The sequence below is a fragment of the Fukomys damarensis genome, unplaced genomic scaffold (genome assembly GCF_012274545.1).
Source record: "Fukomys damarensis isolate Sample0158 unplaced genomic scaffold, DMR_v1.0_HiC HiC_scaffold_16, whole genome shotgun sequence".
Taxonomy (NCBI): Eukaryota; Metazoa; Chordata; class Mammalia; order Rodentia; family Bathyergidae; genus Fukomys; species Fukomys damarensis.
In genome coordinates, this window is record NW_022900928.1 from 66,557,527 (window position 1) to 66,572,170 (window position 14,644).

The window sequence follows — 14,644 nt, forward strand, 5'->3', positions numbered from 1 at the left end:
CACACCTGTAATCCCAGCACTTTGGAGACTGAGGCAGAAGGATCACTGTGAGTTCAAGGCTGGCCTGGGCTACATAGTGAGTTTGAGGCCAGCCCGAACTACATAGCAGGACCCTGTCTCAAAAAACAAAACAAGAAGAGAAAAGAAAAGAAGAAAGGAAGAATGGGGGATAGGAACAAAGCAAATGAAATTAGATAGTTGGGGTGGATGAGGACTCTCGGGAATGTGTGAGCAATAGATGGGGGAAACAAAAGCAAGGGCCTCAAAACAATGAGACTGACCCACCCCAGAAGCATTAGTGGGATTTCATCAACTAACTTCCTGTTATCACTGGGTAACTTTCTGTTGTCACTGGGAAACCAGTGGGACTTTCTCCTCCAAGATGAACCAGGCCCATACTCAGCACTTTCACTTGTTCCCCGGAGGCTGCGGCTATGAGTAGTCTGCACTTGGCTGCTTCGGGTTGGAGGGACCAGGTTAAAACAGTGGGAACGCATCTCAGCTCACACAGATTAGGTGCTTATGGGGTCTCACGCGGGTCAGTTGATCTGGCTCGGTTTCGTGTTAGCGTTCTGTCTTCTGTGTTATTTCATTCCTTAAGCAGGCCAAGTCTTTCTTTTTTATTAGTACATTTTAGCAGTACGTAATAATTACATTCATCATGGGGAGCTGGTACATGTTTTTGTAAGCTGAGGTGTTTGGTGAAGTTCCTCCTTTGCCATTTACCCTGATTTCACACCCATAGTTCAAGGAGCTACTCTTACTCCTTTGATCACTAGAGCTGCCAGGTCCCTTTTCGTCTTGGCTACTGGCTTCATGTAGAAAATACTCCTCTCCTTACATGCACATCCAAATGTGCCGATTAAATAAGTAAGTGCACATCCATACAATGGATTACTATGGAGCCTCTGTGGAGAATAACGTGGATCCATTATACACTGATGGGGTAAATTCCATGATATATTACTAGGTTACCAAAGGAGGAACTTGCAATGTAGCTCAGAGGTAGAACGTGTGCTTAGCATGTGACAAGCCCTGTGCTCAATCTCCAACACCTCCCTCAATAAGTACGTCACCAGACAGCATTCATAGTGACATGACTGCGCACGCGTGTGTGTTTATGTGTGTGTGTGTGTGTGTGTGCATCCATGTGTAAAAGAACATGTGTGTTATAGTTGCACAGAAATAGTTCTGGAGCATACTAAACTCTTGACTTCAGGTATAGTATCATCTATATGACAGGAATGAAATAGTAATTTTCACTTTTTATTTTGATTCTAAATTATTTTAATTTGCATGTATTACTTTTGCAATTTGAAACAATAACTTAAAGCCCCAAAACTTTCCTCTTCTTGGGTTCACTTGAACCTGAAGTTGGTGGTTCTAAAGAAAATTCTCAAATTTTCCTTTTTTCTGTTCTTGACTGAGAGGCTGAATGGGTCACCACTCTGTGCCAGAAAAGGCAGAGTTAGACCTGAAAGACAGCATTTTTGTCTTTGAAGAACTTCAAAGTTTAAAGGGGTAAGATAAGAAGCCACAGAACAAGCAATTACAGTGCAGCATGATAAATAACTCGAGCTGTCTCTGGGTGCTTGCAGATTGGAAGGATGAACAAAACCATCTTTCCAGAGATTACAGAGGTGGTCAGGGAAGGCCTCCAAGGAAGTAATAATTGAACATAATCTCTATTTTCTCTTTTACTTTATTATAAAAATTCTCAAACACACAAAAAAGCTTCTCACTATCTAGATTATGCAATTGCTAACATTTTTGTCATCATCACTTAATAGATAATACAAATATTAGCTGAGCATAGTGGGGCATTCCTGTAATCCCAGCACTCAGGAGGCTGAGTCAGGAGGATTACTGTGGGTTTGAAGCCAGCTTGAGCTACAGAGTGAGTCCAGGGCCAGCCTGGACAACATAGCAAGACCCTACCCCCCAAAATAAAAATATTAACCAGGGCCAGGGATTTCACTCAGTGGTTCTGCCTCACAAGCACAAGAACACAAGTTCGATCCCCGATACCAAAAAATAATAATAATCCATTTGAAAGTTCACCCCTAAATGTTAAAGTATATACCTCCTGAGAATGACATTCTTTTAGATTACCACAGTGTTTTTATCACAAAAAAACTAATGTTGATCCCTTTAATCATGTGACAGCTAATCTATATGAAAATTATCCACATTTTCCCAGAACATCTCCCACAACACACACACGCCAGACAGGTAATACGCTGACATGGAAGCTTTGAAGGAGATACCTCTCTCACGATAGCAGGGAAACTCAACCAGCCTGCTTATGAACCACAAAAGGACCCCTAGATATCATTCATAGGTTGTTTTCTCACGGTCTGGGGCCAAGTTCACACTCTGCACATTACTGCGGTTTGTAGTAGGTGAACTTGGTCATGCTGGAACTGTTTCCCAGAATCCCCTCCCCTGAATGGTTTCAGGTTAGAGATCTGGAAGGCAGAAATGAGGCAGCAAGTATTATTCCCTGAAGGTCATCGTGGTTAGATGTTGTACAGAAGTGTGAGTGAGTCTGTCCCGTGCTCTGATCAGTATTCAGAACTCTTTCCATCTACCGCCACCGGTAGTCCCAGACCTACCACGGGTGCTCAGTTTTGGACCCACGGAGGAGACAGCCACACGGACCCTCAGGAGCCTTCTCGTCACAGTCCCCGGTAGTGTGCCTCACTTCCCCCACTGGTGGCGCCTTGTCCATCCCCTGACTGCTGTCCTGGTCCACTTCCCCAGCTCCTTCCACGATTATGTAAGGGATTATCCTACAATCAATTCCTTTTCTCATCAATCGGAGCGGCTTTGCTTCCCTGACAATACATGCATCAATACTGGCTACAGTTTCAGAGATACGCTCTTTTTTTTTTTTTTTTTTTTAACCCCAGGAAGTTACATCCCCAACACTTTTTAAAATTTTTATTTTGAGCCAGCCTTGTTAAACTGTCCAGGTTGAACTCTAACTTGCAGTCCTCCGGCCTCAGTCTCCTAAGTAGTTAGGTTTGCAGGCGTGTGTCACACCTGGCTAGGCACAGACTTTTAAGGAGGAGAATCAGTTTTGTCTTCCAAATCTGACTGATTTAAAAAGCATTCATGATTACTGCCATTCATCAAAAGTTACTTAACTGCTCGCCTGTAGTCCCCTGTGATAAATGCTCATAGAAGGCAAGTCTTTGGGTAAACAAATATTTGCTGCCATAGGACATTTTGGTAGAAATAGTAATGCATTGAGGAATGTTAGTTACTGCTAATTAGAAAGAAAGTTTGGAGAAAGAAAATGAGCTCAGGGCTTTAAATTCCCATTTCAAAGTCAGAGAAAAGGGACCAAACACCTAAATTACTGCCCTAAAAGAAACTCTTCTTAGCTCTTGTACCTTGAAGGTCAAGATTTCTAATAACCAACCCCCTAAGTCTCCATTTGCTGGAGACTGAATTTCAATGCAAATTGAATTTATAACTTGGCAGGGTCTCTTATGTTAAAAAATAAGATATTGGGAAAGAATGAGATGCGGATTCTTGGGAGGGGACACCTTGTGGATATATCCCAATGACACTGAAGACCTCAAACTCTAAATTCTGTGGATCCTCCTTCACTGAGAAAGTGACCCTACCTCTACATCTCTAGTTCATCTTCCCTTACCTGCAGAACCTGTAATGACCTCCCTGAAGGTAGTGCCTTGTAGGGCACAGTTGATCTTCCTGAAACCTAAAACCACCTCTTTAATATCAAGTCACTGCAGGCCCCAGCATCGCCCATGAGGAAGTACCATACACACCAGAGCAAATTGAAAGTTTGTCAATTTGGACATTGTTTCACTTTTTGTTCTGACATAATAAATAGCACAAATGGCTGAGGATGTATCTCATTTGTAGAGCACTTGCTTAGCAAACTGGAGGCTCTGGGTTCAATCCCTAGCTCTGGAGAAAGCAACAGCAATGATTCTCTTTACCCTTGTCCAGATCCCTGAAATGTCAATTTATATTGACAAAAACTCAGTGAGTCTATGTAAGAATGGATCCTAAAGGTGTTAGATGAAGAATAAAGGAATATAATTTCAGATTTGGCTGAATTATTTATAAGTGTTTTTAATACTTTTATATGTTACAATGTTTTGGCATCTCAAAAAACTTTTCTGAAGCCAGGCATGGTGGTAAACGTCTGTAATCCCAGTACTCGGGAGGCTGAGGCAGGAGGATCGCTGTGAGTTAGAGATGAGCCTGGGCTGCATAATGAGTTCCAGGTCAGCCTCAACTCTCAACTACATAGTGAGACCCTGTCTCAAAAAAAAAAAAAAAAAAAAAACTTTTCTGGAGCTGAGTGTAATCCTAGCACTTGAGAGGCTGAGGCAGGAGGAACACCATGAGTTCAAGACTAGCCTAGGCTACATACTGAGTTCAAGGCCAGTCTGAACTACATAGTGAGATCCTGACTCAAACAGCCAAAACCGAAACCAAAGCCAAAACCAAAACAACAAAATAAAAAAACTTTGGAATAGGGGGCGACTGTCCCTCCTTACTTTAGTCAGTTCTTAGAGATGACAAAGGGCCCAGCTCACTCATGTCTTTGATATGCACCCTAACCAGATCAGAGCCAGATGGCCTCTCTCTGATCCCTGCACCCTCAAATGCCTCTATTTATCCCAGTCATGTACCAGCTAACTAGGAATCACACCTATAGACCAAAGTCACTGAAATTATTCAAACAAGCCAGTCCTAAACCGTAGACCCTGTCCTTGCCTTTGTAGAAACCCCAATAAAGGCCTACACCTTCCCCTCACTCCTGTTTCTGCCACCTAATCACCCTGATATCTTTCCTTTGTGACCCTGCACGGGATGCCCTGCCTCCTGCCTGTAGCACCCTGTGCACAGGTACAATAAATTTTGTTTTCCTGGACCTCTTCTCTGTTTCCTCTTATGGCTACATGTGACTGATTTTCTCATCAAAGAAAGCAAAACAGGTGCACTAAGCAGAGATTCTGGATTGAATATATTCGCTCAGGAAGGTAGGGAAGAACTCTAACAATCTGCTGTTGAGCCCCAAAATGGCTCGTACTGAATGAACCTGAGCTGTCAGAACTCCCAGTACAGAAGAGGAAGGTATCCAGAATGCTAGAAGGAATTTATAAAGTGTAACCAGCTAACTGTATTCTCCGGTATGGTCCAGGGGATGCTCCCCTCACAGGGTTTTGAGAAATGCATTGGTGGGAACACAGTATCTTGAAGAGCTCTGTGGTGGCTTGAAGCTAAAGCATGGAGTGAGGAATGCAATCATCAAAATGGGCTCGCTGATGGCTGGGAATTTAGCTCAGTGGTACTGCACCTGCCTTGCAAGTGCAAGGTCCTGAGTCAATTCCCTGGTACCGCCAAAAAAAAAAAAAAAAAAAAAAAATGGCTCACTGAATTAATGCAGTGGGAATGATGGAATATTAGGGGGCCAGGAGCCAAGTGCTGACACTTAGAAACAAGACAGAGTTAGCATGGATACTGTAAATGGACAGCAGAGCCAGAGCGGGCATCAAGTGCTTTGGCCTACAGAGCTCTGGCTTTAACTCAGCAACCGGAGTATCTCAAGGACCAAAATAGATAGGTAGCTTACTAGGGCTGTGCTTGGTTTATACCAGTGGAAGAGCTCTAGTGGTGAACAGAAGTCTGACTCTGACAATGGACAGTAAGAGCCCTTTGATAAATTTTAACATGGGAGACACTTCACAAGCCCCAGGGTCCATTTGAGGAAGGACTTGCTATACGGCCAAAATGTTGTGCTCTAAATCTTCCTCCAAGCCTTTTTGCAGAGAGATTTGCTGTCATCACACAGAGTTACTGTGCACTGGGAAAGGAAAGTAACCAGATTTCCAGGAATTGTTGAAGGTTGGCTCTGAATTGATACTAACTCCTAGAGAACCAAATTGCCACTGTGTACTGCATTCAGAGTGGGGTTTATGGAAGTCAGATGGTCTACATGGTTTTAGCTTGACTTCATCTCACACCTACCCAATGGTTCCCAGAACCCATTGTATCTATTGTATCTATTTCTACACCTCCAGAATCCATATTACACTTTAAATATACTCAGTAGGGGCTACAGTTTTAATATGGTTTGTCCCCTGGAATTCATGTTGAAACTTAATTCTCACTGTGAGGTATTAAAGAGGGTGAAAATTTAATCCCCCTGTGGTGTTTAGAGGTAAGGCCTTTGGGAGGTGATTAGGATTAGATAAAGTCATTAAGGTGAGCCCTCATGATTAAATCCTACTGGCTTTATAAAAGAGGGAAAACAGAAGAGACACAACTACATGGGGGGTGCTTCTTCTCTTGGCTGTGACATTCTACACCATGCTGAGACTCTACCAGAAAAAAAAAATCACTAGATGAGGTTCCTCAACCTTGAACCTCCAGAATCGTAAGCCAAAAGAAACTTCTTACTTTATAAAGTAGTCTGCCTCTGGTATTTCACTGTAGCACCGAAAGTCAGACTAATATAGTAGGTATCTTGAGTAGATACACTCAACATTTGGTAGACCCCCACACACACTGATTCTCTGATCATGGAATGAAGACAACTGGATTCACTGTTTCTGCAGATGGTCTATTGTAACACCACAGTCAGTCAGGTAGCATCTGGGAAACCCCACAGTTTCCTAAGAATGACTCAAAAGTTCATTTTAACAGTATTAGAATAATTCTGATTTCACACACCTTCTGAAAGGGACTTGGGGAGCTCTGGGAGTCTCAGACCCCACTTTGGGCATCTTTTTTTTTTCTTCCAGCATTATGCCACAGGACTCTATTACCTGGTAGGACAAAAATGAGCAATGCTGATCAATGTTGCAGATGATACAAAGCTGCAAAGGGAATTATTACACAAAGTGGTGAATACAAATTTTCAGTGGAGTAAAATAAAATTTTATATGGACCATCCTGAAATTTTGTTTTGTTTTATTTTTACTCAGTTGCACGTGTACTGCAGACTAGGAAGAACTGGCCTGGTAGCAGTTTGTATGAAAAAGATTGGTGGTTTAGATCAACCACAAGCTAAATCTGAACCAACAGCTTATGCCATAATGTGAAGCAACATCAGCAGACATGTAATCAGTGAGGCTGGGCAGACAAGCAGGGTTAGCTGGAGGAGATGTGGAGGGCTTACTTATATTATCTTTGCTCTAGGCCCTACTTCAATACCCATAACATTCAGAGGAGTAGATAAGACACATCTATTTATACTCTGCTAATGAATTGATTTGATTTGTTTGTTTGTGGATGGAGACAGAGCCTTGTTCTGTGGCCTAGGCTGGCCTTGAACTCACAGCAATCCTCCTGCCTCAGCCTCCCAGTGCTGGAATAACAAGAGTGCACCACCAATACCCGGCTAACAGTTTGGCATAGAAAAGTTTAAGTAAATGAAAACTAAATCTCTAAACATAAGTTCCTTTGAGTCCTGCAGGGTTTCATAGCCAAAAGGAAACGAACGTCATCCATGCTGGATCCCAAGGTCCCAAGTTCCCAAGTTCTCTTTCTGAGTGTCCTCCCTCATTCTGCACCAAGGGGGCAGCCCTGTCCACAGTGTGGATTCCTCTGGCTCGCTGAATGTTACTCCAGGAGCTTCCCTTGGCCAAAGGCCTCTGTCCATGGACTGCAGGCTTCTGCGGACTATCCCAGCTCAATCTCAGCATCACCTACCAATCTTTCTTAACATCACCTTTCAGGGCTTGGCCGAGTCATCTGGAACTCAGATGATACAAGCTCCCTCTGGAGTGGCCTACAGGGAGAAAAAGTCTTGGCTCCCTTCTGCCTGTTGCTGAGATAGCATGTTTGTGCCCTCGTGAAGTGGTCCTGCCGCTTCCCTCTTGGGTCAAGAAATAATTTCCTCCCCAAGTCAGCAAGGAAGCCCAGAGAGGCACACACTTCTGCCCCAGCCTGAGTCCATATTAAGAGCAGCATTCTAGTTTGCCCTGCATGTCTGGGGATCATTAACAATCTAGGAAACTTCCAGTGGAGTGCAGGTTCTGAAGCCAGATGTAAGTGTAAATCCCACTCTGCCACTTGCCAGTTGTAATGCCTCTACAAGAGTTACTTAAACTCTTAAACTCATTTTTCCTATTTATAAAACTATATTAATATTGTGTATTGGGAAGATCAAATGGGATTCTTTTTTTTTTTTTTTTTTTTTTTTTTTTTTTTTTTTTTTTTTACAGTGCTTGTGATGAACCCAGGGCCTTGCACATGCTAGGTAAATCCTCTACCAGAACTACACTCCCAGCCTCTAAATGGGATAATTATACTTAAGTGCTTATCTTAGTATCTAGCTCATGACAATCATTAATCAAATGTTAAGTGTACAAATTAAGGTCTATATAAAAAATGTTAAAGGGAAATATGCTCCGAAGTGAAGCTTTTCAGCCAGGCATGGCGGCACGTGCCCCAGCTACTTGAGAAACTGAGGTAAGATGATGGAGAGTTCCAGACCCAGTCTGGGCAGATGCCTTTCTGCTTAGGACACCAACCATTATCTCTATCTGGCACTTCAGGGAGCACCAGAGCCACACACAGTCACCTCCAGTTCAGAAGAGGACCTCCTCTGTACATTTGCTTATCTAAAAGTCCCCTCCAGTGAATTTCCTACAATAAATATGGATTAACGTCAGGTTTCAAGGGGTAGCTTTTTATTTTCTTCGCATTCTGCATTCTGATCAAAGCGTCAAAGATTGTAGGGTCAAGTTTCAGTGGGGCTCCAGCTCCAAAAGTCTGTGTATTGTTATCCCTCCTCCATCCACAGGAAAGAGATCCCTGCTGGAGGCACCTGATTGCCTTTCCTGCCAAACTAGAGGCCCGTAGCCCACGTAGTCAAAAGTTCATCCTCCTGCCCTGACAAATACACGTTCTCCACAACCAGCAAGGCCCAGCTTGAATTTAGCATTCTTGGACTTCTTGGGGTTTTTCCTGGGACCCATCCTGTCCCTCTTCCGACACCATGTTTCCATCCCAACCCTCCACAGGGCTTGGAGGGCATGTGGACACCACACCCAGCACATCCAGTTGGTCCTACCCTACTCTAAGTAACTCATTCTACCTTTGGGGTGACAGAAAGGAATTCCAGGGCCAGGGATGGAGCTCAGTGGTACCACACCTGCCTGGCAAGCACAAGGTCCTGAGTTGGATCTTCAGTACCAAAATTTTTTTTAAATTTTAAAAATAAAAAGGGGCTGGGGATGTCATTCAACAGCATTCAATTCCTAGTACAAAAAAAATAAAAAAAGGTTTCATTTAAACCTCAAAAAACTCCTCTGGGGGTTTTGAGGAGACAAGGTTATGGGGTGCTGGGCAAAGCAGGGGCTCTGTCAGGAGGCAGTGACTGCCCGTCAGGTAGACAGAAGGATGCGCCGGACTGTGAAGGCAGGAGAGCTCTCCACAGAAGGCACATGTGCAGGATTGGTTCATGGGTCCCCGTGGGTAGGTGTGAAGAAGAGAGAGGTGTAAGAAAAGCCAGTCTCTGTCCTCCAGCTATAGCCATATGCCACTGAGTTTGGTCATCGCTGCCTTTCCTGCATGCATTCTCACAACAGATGCACAAACTGCTCATGTGATCACACTTGCTGAACTTTGCCTCTGATCTCTGATTTTTTTCCTATTTTAAAATTCTCAAATCGGTTATGGTGGCGCATGCCTGTAATCCCAGCCCTCGGGAGGCTGAGGCAGGAGGATCGCTGTGAGTTTGAGACCAGCCTGGGCTACATAGTGAGTTCCAGGTCAGTCTCAACTACATAGTGAGACCCTGTCTCAAAAAATAAAAATAAAAATAAAATTCTCAAGAACTTTCTTAGGACCCCAGGATCTATTTATTATTTTCTTAAATTGGAAATTTGGGTAAAAGGTAGTATTCTTTAAACTACTAGTAGCTCCTCATCCATGAGTTGTAAAATCAATTTTACTGCACAGAGATCAAAATTTTGTCTTTAATAAAAAAGGAATAGAAAAGAACAGAAGATAAAATAGAGTCCACCTGACATAATTAGGATAAAAAATACTTTATAAAATTTTGTTTTATTTATGAATTTTTGCAATGTGATTTAAAAATGCAGTGAATGTTCAAATTTAAAATTATCACAGCAAAAGACGTATTACCATTAACTCTCCTCAAAAATTCTCCTACTCATTTTGAAAACACTTATCCCTTCCTTCTTTCCACTTTCTGAGACTGTTCTGGAAGTCTTCTTTTGTGTCTTTTTTTTTTCATTGAGTTTATTGGTACTTTTTAAGTACACAGTACAGTTACATGTATCATTGTGATCTTGTACCCTTACATGACAGATCTTGGTTCTCATTTTTTCCACGTACCCCTGCCCTCCCTTCACTGCCTCCCCCTTCTTTTGTGTCTTTACATTATCATGGCTGCCTTAATGTTCCAAATCATTTCAAAACATGTATGGCAATTTCTGCCAAATAAAAGCCTTACAGTGTGTCTTCAGCCACCTTATTCCCCGAATGTGGCACCGTGTGACTTCTGGCTCTTCACAGAGTCACAATACCATAAAAGGTAAACATTTTGAATGGACCAGGCAACTAAAGAAAGGATTTCCAGAACTGCTTCGGAAAGCGGCAGGAACAGTGGGATGAGTGTGTTCACAGGGAGGATTTAGGAGGAGATTAATGGCAATGTGTCCTTTACAGTCCTAATTTTTTTAATTTAGACTTTTATGGTATTAGTATTTTTGTATCAAATCTCATGTATTTATGAGTGCAATTCCTGAGCTGTGATGTCTCACATATTTCTCACAGTAGGTAATAATAAAAAAAAGTTTGCAAGCCCTTTGATAGGATAAAATGATAAAATCTGATTCTTTTAAATCCAAAACTTAAGCAATTTTCCCAGTATTGTTGAAAGAACAGCCCTTTCTTACTATGCTAATTTATGAGTCCTTCTTTAGCTTGTATTAATTCTTTTTTTTTTTTTTTTTTAACTATACAAGCTTTCATTATGGGACGAAGCTACCATGCTGCCTCTGAGCAAAGGAGCGAAGAGCAACATAGCAGAACAGGGAGCTTCTTTTATAGGAGTGGGGTAGGGTCAGCCTGACCTTGGGTGGAGTTGAGTGAGGTAGTATTAAGAGATTGGAGGGGCCTGTGACATCCCTAGCTGCTTAGGAGGTAGCAAGTATCAGGTTACTCTCTTGGCGGGAGAAGAGGCATGATGGGAAGAAGAAGCCTGTCCTTCGCTGAGAGAAGCCATATTTTAACATGGAAGCTGCTATTCCACATGGCAGCCATCTTTAGGCAAGGGAAATCTAATATTTCAGGCTTTTTGCTTTATGGTTATTGGGTGAAGGTCTCCTCTGGAGCTGCTTCAAGCTGACAAAGGGGCGAAGGTTGGGGCTAAACCTAGATCTGGTGGGGGCAGCGGTAGGTGGGGGCTTCTTCCCTCTGCCGCAGTGGCCAGGACCCCGCCATGGCAAAAGCATGTATTAAATGCTAATTCAGGCAGTCAGGAAATATTATTAAGCATTTAATGTGAACCATCCATTAGTTAGGTGTAGGGAAACCACACAATGTTGAATAAAAGCACAGTTCTTCATCTCTCTCTAGAAATGCTGAGTGTGTTTCTGGGTCACCTACACTGTCCTGTGGATCTTTCTCTATGAATCTTGCTCCAGTGCCACAGCTGTTCTCATTTCACTGGCATTCAGTGAACATCCGTGAAAGGTAAAGCGTCTTGCCAAGTGCTTTATTTAAGTATTTTGTTCAATGCTTATAATGGTGCTATAAATGATACTCGTACTCCCATTTTACTGGATGGGGAAACAGATGGCCTCTGGTGTTTCCTTTGTGCTCTGCTTGGGGAAGGAGTTGGAGCTTCAGTTTGTGAGTTTTAGGGAGACACAATTCAGTCAATAGCAGTGATATCACAAACATCGTCCTCTTCTAGAACGTCAAATCTTATTTAGTATCTCGTTTTTGTTTCTGGTTTTTTGGGTTTTTTGCAGTACTGGGGATGGAACCCAGCGCCTTAAACGTGGTAGGCAAGTGCTCTACCACTGAGCTACATATCCCAGCACCTTAGCACCATTTCTGATAGGGTGAATCTCACCTTATTGTTTTTATCTTTTAAAAGAAAAGAAAAAATAAACCCAATGCTTGTCTATTCATTCTTTTAGATCCTCTTCACAAATCGCTTTGACCCATTCTATGTTATGGGCAATTGATGTCCTCACTCACCAAGTTACCCCGCACAAGGACATGTTGTGCACTTGGGCTCAGGGAAGTTGTGTAGTTTTCTTCATGAAGTCTTAAAGGCCTTGGCAAGAACCTTCTGAGCCTGAATTTTCTTTCATTTCAAGGCTTCCCAAACTGTAATGTGCACACACAGTCACCTGGGGATTTGTTATTACTTATTTATTTCTTCTTTTTTATCTCCAGTCCCTTTTGTATATTTTCTTTTGAGACAGGATCTAAGTTGCTAAATTGCCCTGGCAAGGTTTAAACTTGTGATCCTCCTGCCTCAGTCTCAAAGAGTGCTGGTACAGGCATGTATCACCACGCCCCAGTTTAGCTGGTTATTTTTGAAAGCAGACTGATTCAGTAGCCTGAGAGAGTTATCTTTCTCTATGGACTACACTTTGAGCAGCAAGGTTGTAGCTGTGCTATCTTGAGTGGGATAAGTTAGTCTCATATTTTATTTTATTTATTTTAGTCTCATATTTTAGAACTGTTGCTGGGATTATCTAGAAATGTTTATGATTTTTATACAGCCATTTTTTGCATATAGTTCCCTTTCTGAACCTGTGAGGTTTGTGTGTTGCTATGGAGACTGGCTATAGCTACCAGGGGTAGGGAATTTGGGAAGAGGGCGCTACCACATTGGTGTTAAAATAGGACCCATGTGGCTGGGTTTTAGCTCAGTGGCGCCATGCCTTCCTCACAAGCACAAGGTCCTGAGTTTGATCCCCAGTACAAATTTTAAAATTTTAAAAATAGGACCTGTGGCATCCCTGTGTGGAAGCTGTAGCTGGCAGCAACCCCCTGATAGCCTCAATCCTTCAGCCTTACCCTAGAGCATGACTCAGACTCATACCGGTGAATCCTACATCATCACCAAGTAGGTGCTCAATAAGTGCTTGCCATGAACTAGGACCACCCTCCAGGTCTTCTTACATATGAGAAGACTGAGGCCCAAGAGGGTAAAAGAAACTTCTTGTAGTTACTGGTGTGACTGGTATGAGCACTCGGATTTCCCAGACTTCTGCTCAGAGCCCCACCTTGTGCTGGGCTCTGGGAGAGATAGCAGAGCATGTTAGAACCAAGATACCTTCCAGATCGTTTTACCCATGTGGCTGTAGTCCTGGCACTCTGGAGGCTGAGGCAAGAACATTAGAAGTTTGAGCCCTGCCTAGGCAACTTAGACCCTGTTTCAAAATTTTAAAAAAAAATTAACAGGCAAGGGGAAAAAATGAGAACCAAGACCTGTCATGTAAAGGTGCAAGATCCCAATGATGAATGTAACTGTACTGTATACCTACAATGTACCTATAAACTCAATGAGAAAAAAAAATTTAACAGGGTTGGGATGTAGCTGAGTGGTAGAGTATCCCTGGGTGTTCTGCCACCAGTATTAACAGGTTATCTAAACTAAGGCTCAGTTTCTTGATCTATAAACATGGTCATTTGACAGAATGTACCCACTTAGCATATGATACTTGGCAGCCAGAATAGCCATTCAAATCTCAGTTCCACAGTGTAGCTTTTGACCAGGATTTAACCTCTTTATACCTCAAATTTCATCACTTTTTATTTTTTTTAAACCAGAGACTGAACTCGGGCCCTTGCCCTTCAAGGCAGGCAGTGGAACAACTGAGCCAAAATCCCCGGCCCTTTCATCACTCGTTAAATGAAGAAACGAATAGCAATTTCCTCAGTGAGTTGTGAGGATCAAATGAATTGACATTATGATGTAACTTTTGACCCCTGATGTGCTCTAGACGGGTCCTTAATCTCCCCTCTGCCTAAACTCACTACCTGGGACTTAACTACCACCTATATGCTGGTCAGTTCCAAATGTACATCTCGAGCTCATTCTTGTCCTCTGAACTCTTCATTTAGGTGGCTGCTCTCTGTCAGACATCTAACATCATAAGCCTAACGTGTCAAAACCTGAACTCATGACCTATGTCCCACGTTTTCTTTCTTGGTTAAGGACAATTTGATCCTTCTAGACGCTCAGGCTAAAATCCTTGGAATCATCCATCCATCCAAAGTCCTTGGCTTGCTGGCTGTGATGGCACAACCCTGTCATTCCAGCATTTTGGAGGCAAGGTAGGAAGATCAGGAGTTCAAGGCCAACACGGGCTGCATAGTGGGTTCAGGGCCAGTCTGGACTAAACAGTGAAACCCTGTCTCAAACACAAACAAACAGAACATAAAGTCTTTGGTGCTACCCTTAAGATCCCTGGCATCTGACCATTCTCACCATTCTCGCTGTATCCCTCCTCGTCCAAGTCACCATCATCTCTCACCTAGCTCGATGACATTCATGGTTTCTTTTCTTCTCTTTTTGTCTGTTCACAGTACAGCATTCAGACTGAGTTTACTTAAACTAAAGTTGTGTCACATTATTCCTGCCTTGGGCCAAGGA

General features: G+C 42.7%; 1 non-coding gene across 1 annotated transcript; it reads right to left on the reverse strand.

The window, feature by feature from the left end:
• Window positions 1-2,222: 2,222 nt before the first annotated feature.
• Window positions 2,223-2,322, reverse strand: LOC117286475. The gene has a single exon (XR_004517641.1). It is a non-coding gene; the product is annotated as a small nucleolar RNA U13 (small nucleolar RNA).
• Window positions 2,323-14,644: the final 12,322 nt, after the last annotated feature.